At 43.4% G+C, this 12,634-nt stretch overlaps 1 pseudogene; it reads right to left on the minus strand.

Annotated features, from left to right (window-relative positions):
- Window positions 1–1,803: 1,803 nt before the first annotated feature.
- Window positions 1,804–11,511, minus strand: LOC124032997 (annotated as a pseudogene).
- Between the last annotated feature and the right edge of the window lie 1,123 nt (window positions 11,512–12,634).

Here is a 12,634-nt window from a genome sequence, read left to right on the forward strand (position 1 = left end):
TAGAGTGGGGGCTGACATGACAAATCCCTACATATTTCAAGCTGACTACCATTGTCCCTGCTCCCAAGAGCTCCAAGGTAACTGCCTAAATGACTATCGCCCTGCAGCACTCAGATCTGTAATTATAAAGTGCTTTGAAAGGATGGTCATGACACACATCAACACCATCATCCCAGACACACTAGACCCACTCCAATTCGCATACCGCCCCTACAGATCCACAGATGATGCAAACTCAATTGCACTTCACATGGCCCTCTCCCACCTGGACAAGAGGGGAAATAACTATGTGAGAATGCTGTTCATGTACAGCTCAGCGTTCAACACCATAGTCCCTTCCAAGCTCCTCACCAAGCTAGGGACCCTGGAACTGAACACCTCCCTTTGCAACTGGATCCTGTACTTCCTAATGGGCCACCCCCAGGTGGTGAGTGTAGGCAACAACACCTCTGCCATGCTGACCCTCAACACGGGGACCCCTCAGGGGTGTGTGCTTAGTCCCCTCCTGTACTCCTTGTTCACTCATGACTACGTGGCCACGCATGACTCCAACACCAACACACGACCGTGGTAGGCCTGATCACTAAAAGTGATGAGTCAGCTTACAGGGAAGAGGTCAGAGACATAGCAGTGCGTTGCCATGACAACAACCTCTCCCTCAACATCAGTAAGACCAAGGAGCTGATCGTGGACTATAGGAGAATATCAACAGGGCTTTTGCATCTCTAAGGACCTAACATGGTGCACACACACCGCACAGTCGTGATGCGGGCACGACAGTGCCTCTTCCCCCTCTTCCCCCTCTACATTATGTGGGATAGCCTGTGTTGGGTTGGTGTAAGCTAGCCCGTGTCGAGCTAGTGTTGGCTTGCTGTGGGCTAGCCTGTGCTGGGCCAATCCGTGTTTGCGTGGCGTTGGCTTTGTGTGGGCCAGGCCCTGCAAACTCTGCCCACCAAATACCCACATGGGGTGATGTTTACTGGGAAGCTGCTTCATCATGATCACCATTATAAAAAAGAAAGTGATTGTTTTAATGGAAACAAAGAAATTGCTTCATCCTTATTATTCAATTATGAAAAATGCTGAAAGAGCAATGTGGTGTATGTCTGTGTTTGTCTGGAACTCCCTCTCTGACTGTATTATCTTTAAAGGGGCACCAGGGGCACAGACATGTATATTATTTGAGTGGCAGTGGCAGTTGTACTCAATGTGAATTATGTATGACATTTCTGCCATGCTGCTAAATCGAACAATACAATCACCCAGTTTTGACCCACTATGCTGTTTACTTTCTGCATCTACATCAAATCGCTGAGTCCACCTTTAAATAAAGCAAGGAGTAAACTCTAGTCTGCCAGCCTTCACAAGGATACATCTGTCTTCTTCCATTCTACTCTGAACTCTTCCCTTTCCATAACGTCCTGCCGATGATGGCAATTTGTATTCACCCAGCAATCCTCAAGGCCTTGTCCTTGAGACATTCTCTGTGTTTAATACTGTATGGTGTTTTCATCAACAATATTGGAAAAAGCGTTGAGTAATGCAATCCTTTCCTCTGGGTTCATAATGGTAGCCTAGTGTGGGCTTGATTCAGGACCTATTTAGTAAACATTGTGTAATGGCATTTCGAGGATGAAATCTCTGATGTCCTACCGATGCACTTAGAGAGTGTGGGGGCTGGTGGAGAGCCCTGACCATGTTGACTGAAATTCACTGGCACTGAACAACAGGCTGGCACAGCAGCCACTTAGGCCTGTAGCTCTAATGGGAAAGTGTAGCAGATGACCGCTAATCGACGCTAGCTTAGTGTCTCACAGTGAGGTCACCTTCCCCAAGACCCAAAGTACAGCAAAACAAAGAGTAGGGTCCCCTAGGCTGGTCTTTGTGTAGCCTGGACTGCCTTTGCATGTTCTCCCTGTAGGACGGCTCATAGAGGACAGTCTTCAACATCTCCAGGGAGACATCTCTGTCTACGGTGGAGATGTCCACTATCTTAGCCACTCCCTTAGCCACTCCCTTAGCCCTCCTCCTGTTGAGCTTAACAGGCCTATCGAAGATAAACGGGAGGCCAACTATGGAGACACCTTGGTAGATGGCCTCCTGGACTCCGTTGGTGCCGCCGTGGCCAATGAAGGCCCGGGTCTTGGGTTGTCCCAGGAGGTGCCAGTCTACCAGTAAGGTACTGATGCCCAGGGAGGCGGGTGTCTTCCTAGTGTGCCTCCAGCGGCGATTTCCTCAGCGTTGTCCTCAGGTAGCTGTCCTACCAAGGTCTCCAGGGACATGATGATGACCCCATGGTCCCCGGAGCTCTGGACAAAGTCCTCCACGGCCTGGGGAAGCGGCTTGGAGGGCTTGCACTGGAAGCCACCCATTTAGGCCATGTTTGGAATGGTGGGACACGGAAACTCCAAGATAAACTAATTCTTCATGAGCCAAATGACTGCTGCCTGGAAAAAGCCAGGTAGTGAATGTCAGGGCCGAAGTGACGTTGGACAAACGAAATGTAGCTAATGGTTTAGAACGTATGCGACCCCCCCCCCCTCCAATTCGCCTCCCCTAATTAAAATCATAAAACAGGACATCCCAGTGGGCACACCATGTCATTTCAATGTGGAAATGTGGGTAATATTTGTTTGAGGTGTTGATCAATGAGATTTCAACCTTTATTCACCCACTCAAAAAGACTGCCAGAAGTTTGTTGAATTCTCAATGTGTCATCACTGGAACCATCTCAAAGGGCAACCAAATTCCAATGAAAAAAACATTGTCAGATTTTTGGTTTAGTTGTCATCTATATGTGTTATCACTGCTCTTTCAACCATTTAAAAGCAGAACAAAGGCCTAGATCTGATCAAGTGTTAACCGGCGATAGCCGACACCTGCAAAGCTGGCGGGGTTAGAGCTGTCAAATCAGAGCGACTTCTCATTGTCACAAAGCCACACCGTCCCACTCGTATTAGAAGTTACTGGTTTGCAACCCTACTTAGGGCCATGATAGTTTGGATGTCTGAAGCTGTAGGTAGGAGACGGCTGGAAATAGAAAAGTCAGAATGTACACTACGATTAGACACAAGTTTTAGAAACTAGACACACTTAAAACTTCAATATGTCCATCAATTACTTGAAAAGGGTACTCTAAAATAATTTGAAAAACTGAGCTATGAGTTTAATATACCAAGGTTAGACTTCTTCAGTTATCTACAAATACGGAGCTTTCTATCCCAACATCCAAACTGGATAAGGTTACAAGGCACCCCCTCGGCCATTGAACAATAATTAGCCAGAGTTCAGGAGAATGAATACTCCGGCTTTATCAGCCAAGAACATTTACATTTTAGTCATTTAGATACAAATTCATAATTTAGATGTTGGATTCACGTATCCATCTCAACCAAAAGTGAAGTGTTCTGTTGTGTAATTTAAAATGTTTTTGTAAGTTGTACACTGCCAATGATGAAGTCTGTAAAAAGATTCAAATGCTACCCACAGTTGTGTCAAGTTGGCTGAATGTTCTTCGGGTGATGGACCATTCTTGATAGACACGGGAAACGGTTGAGCACGAAAAACCCGTCAGCGTTGTAGGTCTTGACACAAATCGGTGAGCCAAATGCACTTAAATATTTTGTCTTGCCCATTCACCCTCTGAATGGCACACATACACAATCCATGTCTCAATTGTCTCGAGACTTAAAAATCCTTCTTTAACCTATCTCCTCCCCTTCATCTACACTGATTGAAGTGGATTTAACAAGTGACATTGTCACGCCCTGACCATAGAGAGCTTTTATTCTCTATGTTGGTTAGGTCGGGGTGTGACTAGGGTGGGTCATCTAGGTCATTATATTTCTATGTTGTCCTGGTATGGTTCCCAATCAGAGGCAGCTGTTTATCGTTGTCTCTGATTGGGGATCATATTTAGGCAGCCATTTCCCCTTTGTGTTTTGTGGGATCTTGTCTATGGATAGTTGCCTGTCAGCACTATTGTTAGCGTCACGGTTTGTTTTGAGATTTATTGTTTTGGTTTTGCTATGAGTTCCACTTAGAAATAAAAAGATGTGGAACCCATATCACACTGCACTTCGGTCCACTTATTATAAAGATCGTGACAGACATCAATAAGGGATCATAGGGTTCACCTGGTGTTCATAATGTTTTGTATAGTCAGTGTAAGTACAGTGCCTTCAGAAAGTATTCATACTCCTTCACCAAATTTTGTTGTGTTACAGCCTGAATTCAAAATGGATTAAATATTTTTTTTTCAAAGTGAAAACATGTTTTTGGAAATGTTAGCAAATATATTGAAAATGAAACACAGAAATATCTAATTTCCATAATTATTCACACCCTGAGTCAATACATTTTAGAATCACATTTGGCAGTGATTACAGCTGTGAGTCTCTCTGGGTAAGTACCTAAGAGATATGCACACCTGGACTGTACAATATTTGCACATTAATATTCTTCAAGCGTTGTCAAGTTTTTGATCAACTTGACAGCCATTTTCAAGTCTTGTTTAAGCCTATTTAAGGGAAAACTGTAACAAGGCCACTCAGGAACAAATAATGTTATCTTGGTAAGCAACTCCGGTGTATATTTGGCCTTGTGTTCTAGGTTATTGTGCTGCTGACAGGTGAATTTGTCTCCCAGTGTCTGTTGGAAAGCAGACTAAACACCAGGTTTTCCTCTAGGCTTTTGCCTTTGCTTAGCTCTATTCCATTTATTTTCTATCCTAAAACACTTTCTAGTCCTTTTTGATGACAAGCGTACCCATAACATGATGCAGCCACCACCATGCTTGAAAATCTAGGTTACTATTGTGGAGTAACTACTGTCGTTGATCCATCATCAGTTTTCTCCCATCACAGCCATTGAACTCTGTAACTGCTTTAGGTCACCATTGGCTTCAAAGTGAAATCCCTGAGCGGAGTTAGGATGGGCGCCTGAATCATTGTTGTGACTGGCTGTATACACCATCCAAAATGTAATTAATTACTTCACCATGCTCAAAGGGATATTTTTGTTGTTGTTGCCATCTACCAATAGGTGCCCTTCTTTGCGAGGCATTGGAAAACCTCCCTGGTCTTTGTAGTTGAATATGTGTTTGAAATTCTGTACTTGACTCAGGGACCTTACAGATAATTGTATGTGTGGGGTACAGAGATGAGGTAGTTATTCAAGAATCATGTTAAACACTATTATTGCTCACAGAGTGAGTCCATGCAGCTCATTATGTGACTTGTTAAGTACATTTTTACACCTGAACTTACTTAGGCTTTCCATAACAAAGGGTTTGAAAACGTATTGACTCGAGACATTTCATCTCTTCATTTTTTATTCATCTGTAAAATTGTTGAAAAACACAATTCCACTTTGACATTATGGGGCGTTGTGTGTAGGCCAGTGACAGAAAGTTTCAATTTAATCTGTTTTAAATTCAGGCTTTAACACAAAAAAAAAATAGAAAAGTGGTGTGAATACCTTATATATCATAGCGACACCTGATCCAAAAGGGTGGGCTCATTTCATGCAAAGTGAAGGCTGCCCTTGGGGCCACCCACCTTGGGTCCAACGTGTCACCACTGAGCAAAGGCGCATCATCCCAATGTGGGAAGCCTACATGGGTCTAATGTTTTAACCTGTATTGGGCCCACATTATGCCAATGTGGGCATGTTTGCTGGGTTGCCTCCTGATGGGATCCTTCACAGGGAGAGAGAGGACACTGGTGTCTTCCTATTAGTATTGCATTACTCTCCCAGAACCTCAGACAGCCTTTAATGAAGAAGAATACGCTTCTGTGCCAGACAGAAAGAGGGAGGGGAGAGAGATTAAGGAATGAGGAGAGAGAGGGTGAGAGAGGAAGAGAGAGAGAGAGCGAAAGAGAGAAGGGGGGAGAGAAAGAAAGAGAAATAAATCATTATAATTGAACCAATAATAAGCCTGTTCAACAGGAACAGTCTGCTGACAGATGCAAATCATTTTTCATTTTCATCAGAGCACCTCTGTTTGCGGGGTGTCAATCTATCACAGGACAGGTTGGATTAAGCATGACGTGCCGTTAGCACCCTGTAAGCATGACAAAGCATCTGAGTAGACGTGCAGTGAAGGAATGCTATATTTTAGCTCAGTGATACGGCATCTTGATGACCATCAGATATTGCTTTAAAGACAAGACCCCTTTGCTGCTATCATTAATCATAATCTCTTAATAGACACATTTGAAATCACACATATGGACAAACATCATGAGTGGCGCAGTCGATTAAGGCACTGCATCTCAGTGCTAGAGGCGTCACTACAGATCCTGGTTCGATTCTAGGCTGTATCACAACCAGCCGTGACTGGGCGGCACACCATTGGCACAGGGTCATCTGGGTTTGGCCGTCATTGTAAATAAGAATTTGTTCTTAACTGACTTGCCTAGTTAAATGAAACATCTAGTTAACTGGCACATTTCGTTCTGTAATAATAAAAGTGTGTGCAGTACAAATGTAGTTTATTTTAGATCCAATGGAGATACTGTATCTACATTAGTTTAGCAGTTTGTCTGAAAATACATTGAGTTCAGAGATAGATCGAGTAGGCCTAGTGCATTTACGGAAGATTCGACCAAAAGATTAGCTTTCCTTTTAACTGTGTGGACCACCATTGCCATACTAACTACACGGTACCTGATTGTTCATCGCAGTCACCCTTGACAAGCAAGAGCATTTCCCCCACCAGGTGTTTTTAAAGACCAGGAGACTATATTGTCATTATCATCACAGTAATTCTCAAAATCGCACTTGATTGACCCAATCAGCCTGTTTCTCTGCAGGGCATAGCTCTCATCTGTCTTGCTGGGAGAGGAGCTGGATAGGAGGCAGTTCTGTAAGCAGAGCCCTCAAGAACACACAGCCAGGTGTATGTTCAGTAAAACTCAGAGACACCTGTGAGACACGATAAGGGTCCTTCTCATTCTGGGATTTTCATCCCGGGGGCCTCTGTTATGAATGAATCTCCAACTGTTAGTCTGTCTCTTTCCATTCTCACACACAGCGGTGTCTGCTGGGGAGGCTCTGTTTTGTGAGCATGTATCAGATTTAAATGTAGGAAAAAATGAAAATGATTAATTACTTTTTAGCTCCTCTGCTCCTTTCAAACTCACTTTGGGGAGCTGAAATTCGAATAGAGTGAGAGGGGAGTGTGTTACGTGAGCAGCTTCTGAATTGACCTCGGCAGAATATGTATGGATGTGGGTACGCAGGCCTGCGAGCAACTGCGGCCCCTCATGATGAGTTCAGATTTCTTTGTGCCCCCCACCCGCATCAAAGTTGCCCATCCCTGCTGTACATGATAATTATTCAATTGTAAAGTAATGATGAGCCGTGGCACTTTTTGTTTCCGTCTTGATTGGCCCTTCTCCATTTTGCCATGAAAATCAAAAACAACAAAAATCTATTTTTCATTTTCAGTAGTGTGATTTTTTTCATTGATCTAGTTTGTCAGTGTCTATTTTATGTAAAATGTACTGAAATTTTATTTTTGGAAAGCACAACAAATCAACCCTATTCTTTTATATGCACTACTTTCCACCAGAGCTCTCTGAAAATATTGCAATTTGGGACGTATCCGGAGACTCCACCCATGTTTGCTTTTGATGATGGAACCAGCCTGAGGTGGTGATGGAGAGGAACACTGATCCAATGCTGCCTGGTACATGCAACCCTGCTCTTAGTAGATTTGATAAATCCCACCCATTGTGTTTCCATGGTGGCCCCTCTACCTCACAACTACAGGCCTTTTTAAGGAGGGTGAGTGGTTTGTTTGGAATTGGAAAAGGATATCCCGGAGGAATAGGCTTACGTTATAGTACATACAGTATTTCCCTTGGCTGAGTTTCCTTTCCTTCATCCCTCCTTTAGCCTCTGCTACGGCACAGAAAGCTTTGCACAGAATTCGGTATCAGTGTCTGAGATCATTGTTCTAATTCTATATCAGTGTTCTAATTCTATATTGGTAATCTAATTCTATATCGGTGTTCTATTCTATATCGGTGTTCTAATTCTATATCGGTGTTCTAATTCTATATCGGTGTTCTAATTCTATATCAGTGTTCTAATTCTATATCGGTGTTCTAATTCTATATTGGTAATCTAATTCTATATCGGTGTTCTATTCTATATCGGTGTTCTAATTCTATATCGGTGTTCTAATTCTATATCAGTGTTCTAATTCTATATCGGTGTTCTAATTCTATATCAGTGTTCTAATTCAATGTCAGTTTTCTAGATCTATATCGTTTTAATATATTTTTTCCATTATGAAGTCTTAGTAAGAAAAGCAGACCTCATGTATACAGTTGAAGTCGGAAGTTTACATACACCTTAGGCAAGTACATTTAAACTCAGTTTAAACTCAGACATTTAATCCTACTAAATATTCCCTGTCTTAGGTCAGTTAGGATCACAAACTTTATTTTAAGACTGTGAAATGTCAGAATAATAGTAGAGAGAATTATTTATTTCAGCTTTTATTTCTTTCATCACATTCCAGTGGGTCAGAAGTTTACATACACTCAATTACTATTTGGTAGCATTGCCTTTAAATTGTTGAACTTGGGTCAAACGTTTCGAGTAGTCTTCCACAAGCTTCCCACAATAAGTTAGGTGAATTTTAACCCATTCCTCCTGACAGAGCTGGTGTAACTGAGTCAGGTTTGTAGGCCTCCTTGCTCGCACACGCTTTTTCAGTTCTGCCCACTAATGCTCTATGGGATTGAGGACATGAGCTTCGTGGCCACCCCAATACCTTGACTTTGTTGTCCTTAAGACATTTTGCCGCAACTTTGGAAGAATGCTTGGTGTCATTGTTCATTTGGAAGACCCACTTGCGACCAAGCTTTAACTTCCTGACTGATGTCTTGAGATGTTGCTTCAATATATCAACATTATTTTCCTCCCTCATGATGCCATCTATTTTGTGAAGTGTTCCAGTCCCTCCTACAGCAAAGCACAATCACAACATGATGCTGCCACCTCTGTGCTTCACGGTTGGGATGGTGAACTTTGGCTTGCAAGCCTCCCCCTTTTTTTCATCCAAACATAACAATGGCCATTAAGTAGATGTCCTAACCGACTTGCCAAAAGTATAGTTTGTTTACAAGAAATGTTTGGAGTGGTTGAAAAACAAGTTTTAATTACTCCAAACTAAGTGTATGTAAACTTCCGACTTCAAATGTATGTTTGTGTATACCTGTGTCTGTGTGTATTTGTGAAACCTCGAGTGTACGTGTGTAAGGTTCTCTCTCATGTCCCCTCTTTACCCCAGTAGTCACTCTGCAAGACACTTTCCCATGTTTGCATGTCACGAGGAGAATACAGCCATTCCTAGCCTATTGTAGGTCTGTCAGGCTAAATATAGGGCCTGTGTGACATCCTAAAAACAAGGAAGTTGTTGTGTCCGTTTGCATCCTCCTTGCTATTCTAATCAATGAATGGGGTTTTGAAACGTGAGAATGCTCATGACATTATATTTTTTGGCAGAATGACATGGAAACCTTGACAGAGGAAGTCACAAGTCTGTTACTTCTGGAACTGTAATTAAAAATAAGGTTAAAGTCAATTATAGAATAGATATCTCATGGAAATGGTAAGAATCAAACGAACAAAATCCACTATGATTTAAACATCAAAGCTAGACCCAGATCAGTTTACAAAAGAAGATGAAGCCTCCATCATACTGTCAAAAAGCCTGCAATGTAGGAGGACCATAGTGAAAACAACATATTTGTATAATGGATTTAAGATCTTTTTTTTTGGTATGTGTTTTCACAAAATCCAATGAAATTATATCAAACCAGACTAGACCAGACCAAATGCCACTGGAATTAAATGTCACAGTATACTGGTTCACACCATACTGTCATAATGATGGACATACTGTAAAGCCTTTGGGGTAACAATATTTCACTATAGCATTCTAATGGAGAGCCTGGGACGTGCTCAGTCCAGGTCTCTCCCCTCTGATTCACAAGGCCCTCCCACCGTGACCTGGGTGGCAACTGACTTTCACAGCATTGTTCTGAACGATCCGTCCTTCGCCATCTTGTTTCCTTTTCAGGACAGGAAGTCCTGTCGCAGCTGTTCCCACACACACACACAAACACACATATATACACACACACACACTCACTCACACACTCACACTCTCCTTGAGCTCAGGATGTCCCCCTCTGTTCTAGTTTTGACCTCCAGGGGCGGTGAGATGCAGACAGAAGCAAGTATGCTTACCTCTGCAGAAACACCTTCCTGATAGCACAAGGAAACATGATTGCTAAAGCATGACACCGTCTGCATGGACAGTCCTGGAAGAAGAAAAACATCATGACAGGGATATACTAGAGTACCAGAATGCCCGTGGAATCAGCCTGGTCTCATAGACTAACATGGTTAAATCCGGGACTCTCAAATTCGTATGATATGTTACGTTTGGTATGGTTACATAAGACAGGTGGTTACTAAGCCAAAAACAAAAGTAGGGTGGGTGGACATATAACACGAACGTCTAGCAACCCAAAGGTTAAAAGTTTGAATCTCATCACAGACAACTTTAGCTAATTAGCAACTTTTTAACTACTTACAACTTTTTAGCTACATTACAACTACTTAGCGTGTTGGCTAACCCTTCCCCTAACCCTAACCTTAACCCTTTAACCTGACTCCTAAACTTAACCTTAACCCTAACCACTAGCCCAGCTAACGTTAGCCAGCTAGCTAACCATAGCCACCTAGCCAGAATTCGTAACACATCATACATTTTTCAATTTTTTTACATATTGTATGTTTTGTAAATTCGTAATATATCATACGAAATGGGTGATGGACATCCACAAATTAGTATATACCATACGTCACGGGTTACTAGGAGTGGTGGGTAGGAGTCAGTGATTTGTAGATTTATTTCTCCGGCAACAAAACGGTCACACCAAACACAGGGAGCATCAACACTGACCAGCCCAAACACAGGGCAAACGATCTGGAGAACAATGAAAACACACCCACAACCGACAGAGAACACAAATAATCCCGCACAAACCTAAGCGGGCCTAACAGGCTTAAATAGACCAGGAATCAAGAAACACAAATGGAACAGGTGCAACTAATAAGACTAAACTAACAGAAAAGGAAAAAGGGATCGGTGGGGGCTAGTAGACCGGCATCAACGACAGCCAAGCACCGCCCGAACAGGCAGGGGAGCCACCTTTGGTGGGAGTTGTGACAGTACCCCCCCCTCGAGGGCGATCCGGGTGGAGGCGGTGGAAGTCCCTCAGAAGTAAAGGGTCCCAAATGTCCCCCACCGGTACCCAGCACCTCTCCTCCGGACCGTACCCCTCCCAGTCCATGAGGTACTGTAGGCCCCCTCACCCGGCGTCTCGAGTCCACCCATTCCTCCACCGCAGGAGCCTTGGTCTGGTTCTGATGCCATGGAGACAGGACCGGCTGGTAGCCCAACACGCACTGGAACGGAGACATGTCTGTAGAGGAGTGGCGAAGGGAGTTCTGAGCGAGCTCCGCCCATGGGACGTACCTCGCCCACTCACCAGGCCGGTCCCGGCAATGCGACCGCAGAAACCTACCCACATCCTGGTTTACTCTCTCCACCTGCCCATTACTCTCGGGGTGGAAATCCGAGGTCAGGCTGACCGAGACCCCCAGCCGTTCCATGAACACCCTCCAAATTCTGGACATGAACTGGGGACCACGATCAGAAACGATGTCCTCAGGCACCCCGTAGTGCCCGGAAGATATGGGTAAACAGAGCCTCCGCTCTGGGCTAGTAGACCGGCGACGACGACCGCCAAGCACTGCCTGAACAGGCAGGGGAGCCACCTTCCGTGGGAGTCGTGACAACGTAACATATAATTTACGTACAGAATAATACAAAATGCTCTAGAGCACGTTGGTGGAATTGATCCAAATACAAAATGAACACACACACACACACACACACAAAAAACAAGTATAAGGTTTTATCAACATGATATACCAACAGTACCGTAAAGGCATTGCAGAAGAAAACCTCTCCACAAATTCCATGTGGCCGTATCAATGATTTACTGTCTTTATGACAGACACGAACGATGATGGACACGTGATGATCTATTGCTCATAGACGCTGGTTAAACGGTACCATACTGCAGCCTACGCACTGTAGTGTGGTGGTATGACGAATATAGTTATTCCAATAAAACTGCTACAATATGATCACTGCATCAAGTTCACTGTCAATGAAAATGTGTCCCAAATATCAACAGCCATTTATTTGACAGGAAATGCACAGTATTATACACCACACAAAATCTATCATCTACATGTTCACATGTTAGCAACCAGTGGTGTAACGGCTGTTGGAAGGAGTAGAGGACCAAGGTGCAGCGTGGTACGTGTTCATCTTTATTATTTGAACTGAACACTGATTAACAAAAATAACAAAGAGAATGAACGAAAACCGAAACAGTTCTGTCTGGTGCAGAAAGACACAAAACAGAAAACAACTACCCACAAAAACCCTGTGGGGAAAAGCTACCTAAGTATGGTTCTCAATCAGAGACAACGATCGACAGCTGTCCCTGATTGAGAACCATACCCGGTCAAA

This window comes from Oncorhynchus gorbuscha, linkage group LG04 (assembly GCF_021184085.1).
Source record: "Oncorhynchus gorbuscha isolate QuinsamMale2020 ecotype Even-year linkage group LG04, OgorEven_v1.0, whole genome shotgun sequence".
NCBI lineage: Eukaryota > Metazoa > Chordata > Actinopteri > Salmoniformes > Salmonidae > Oncorhynchus > Oncorhynchus gorbuscha.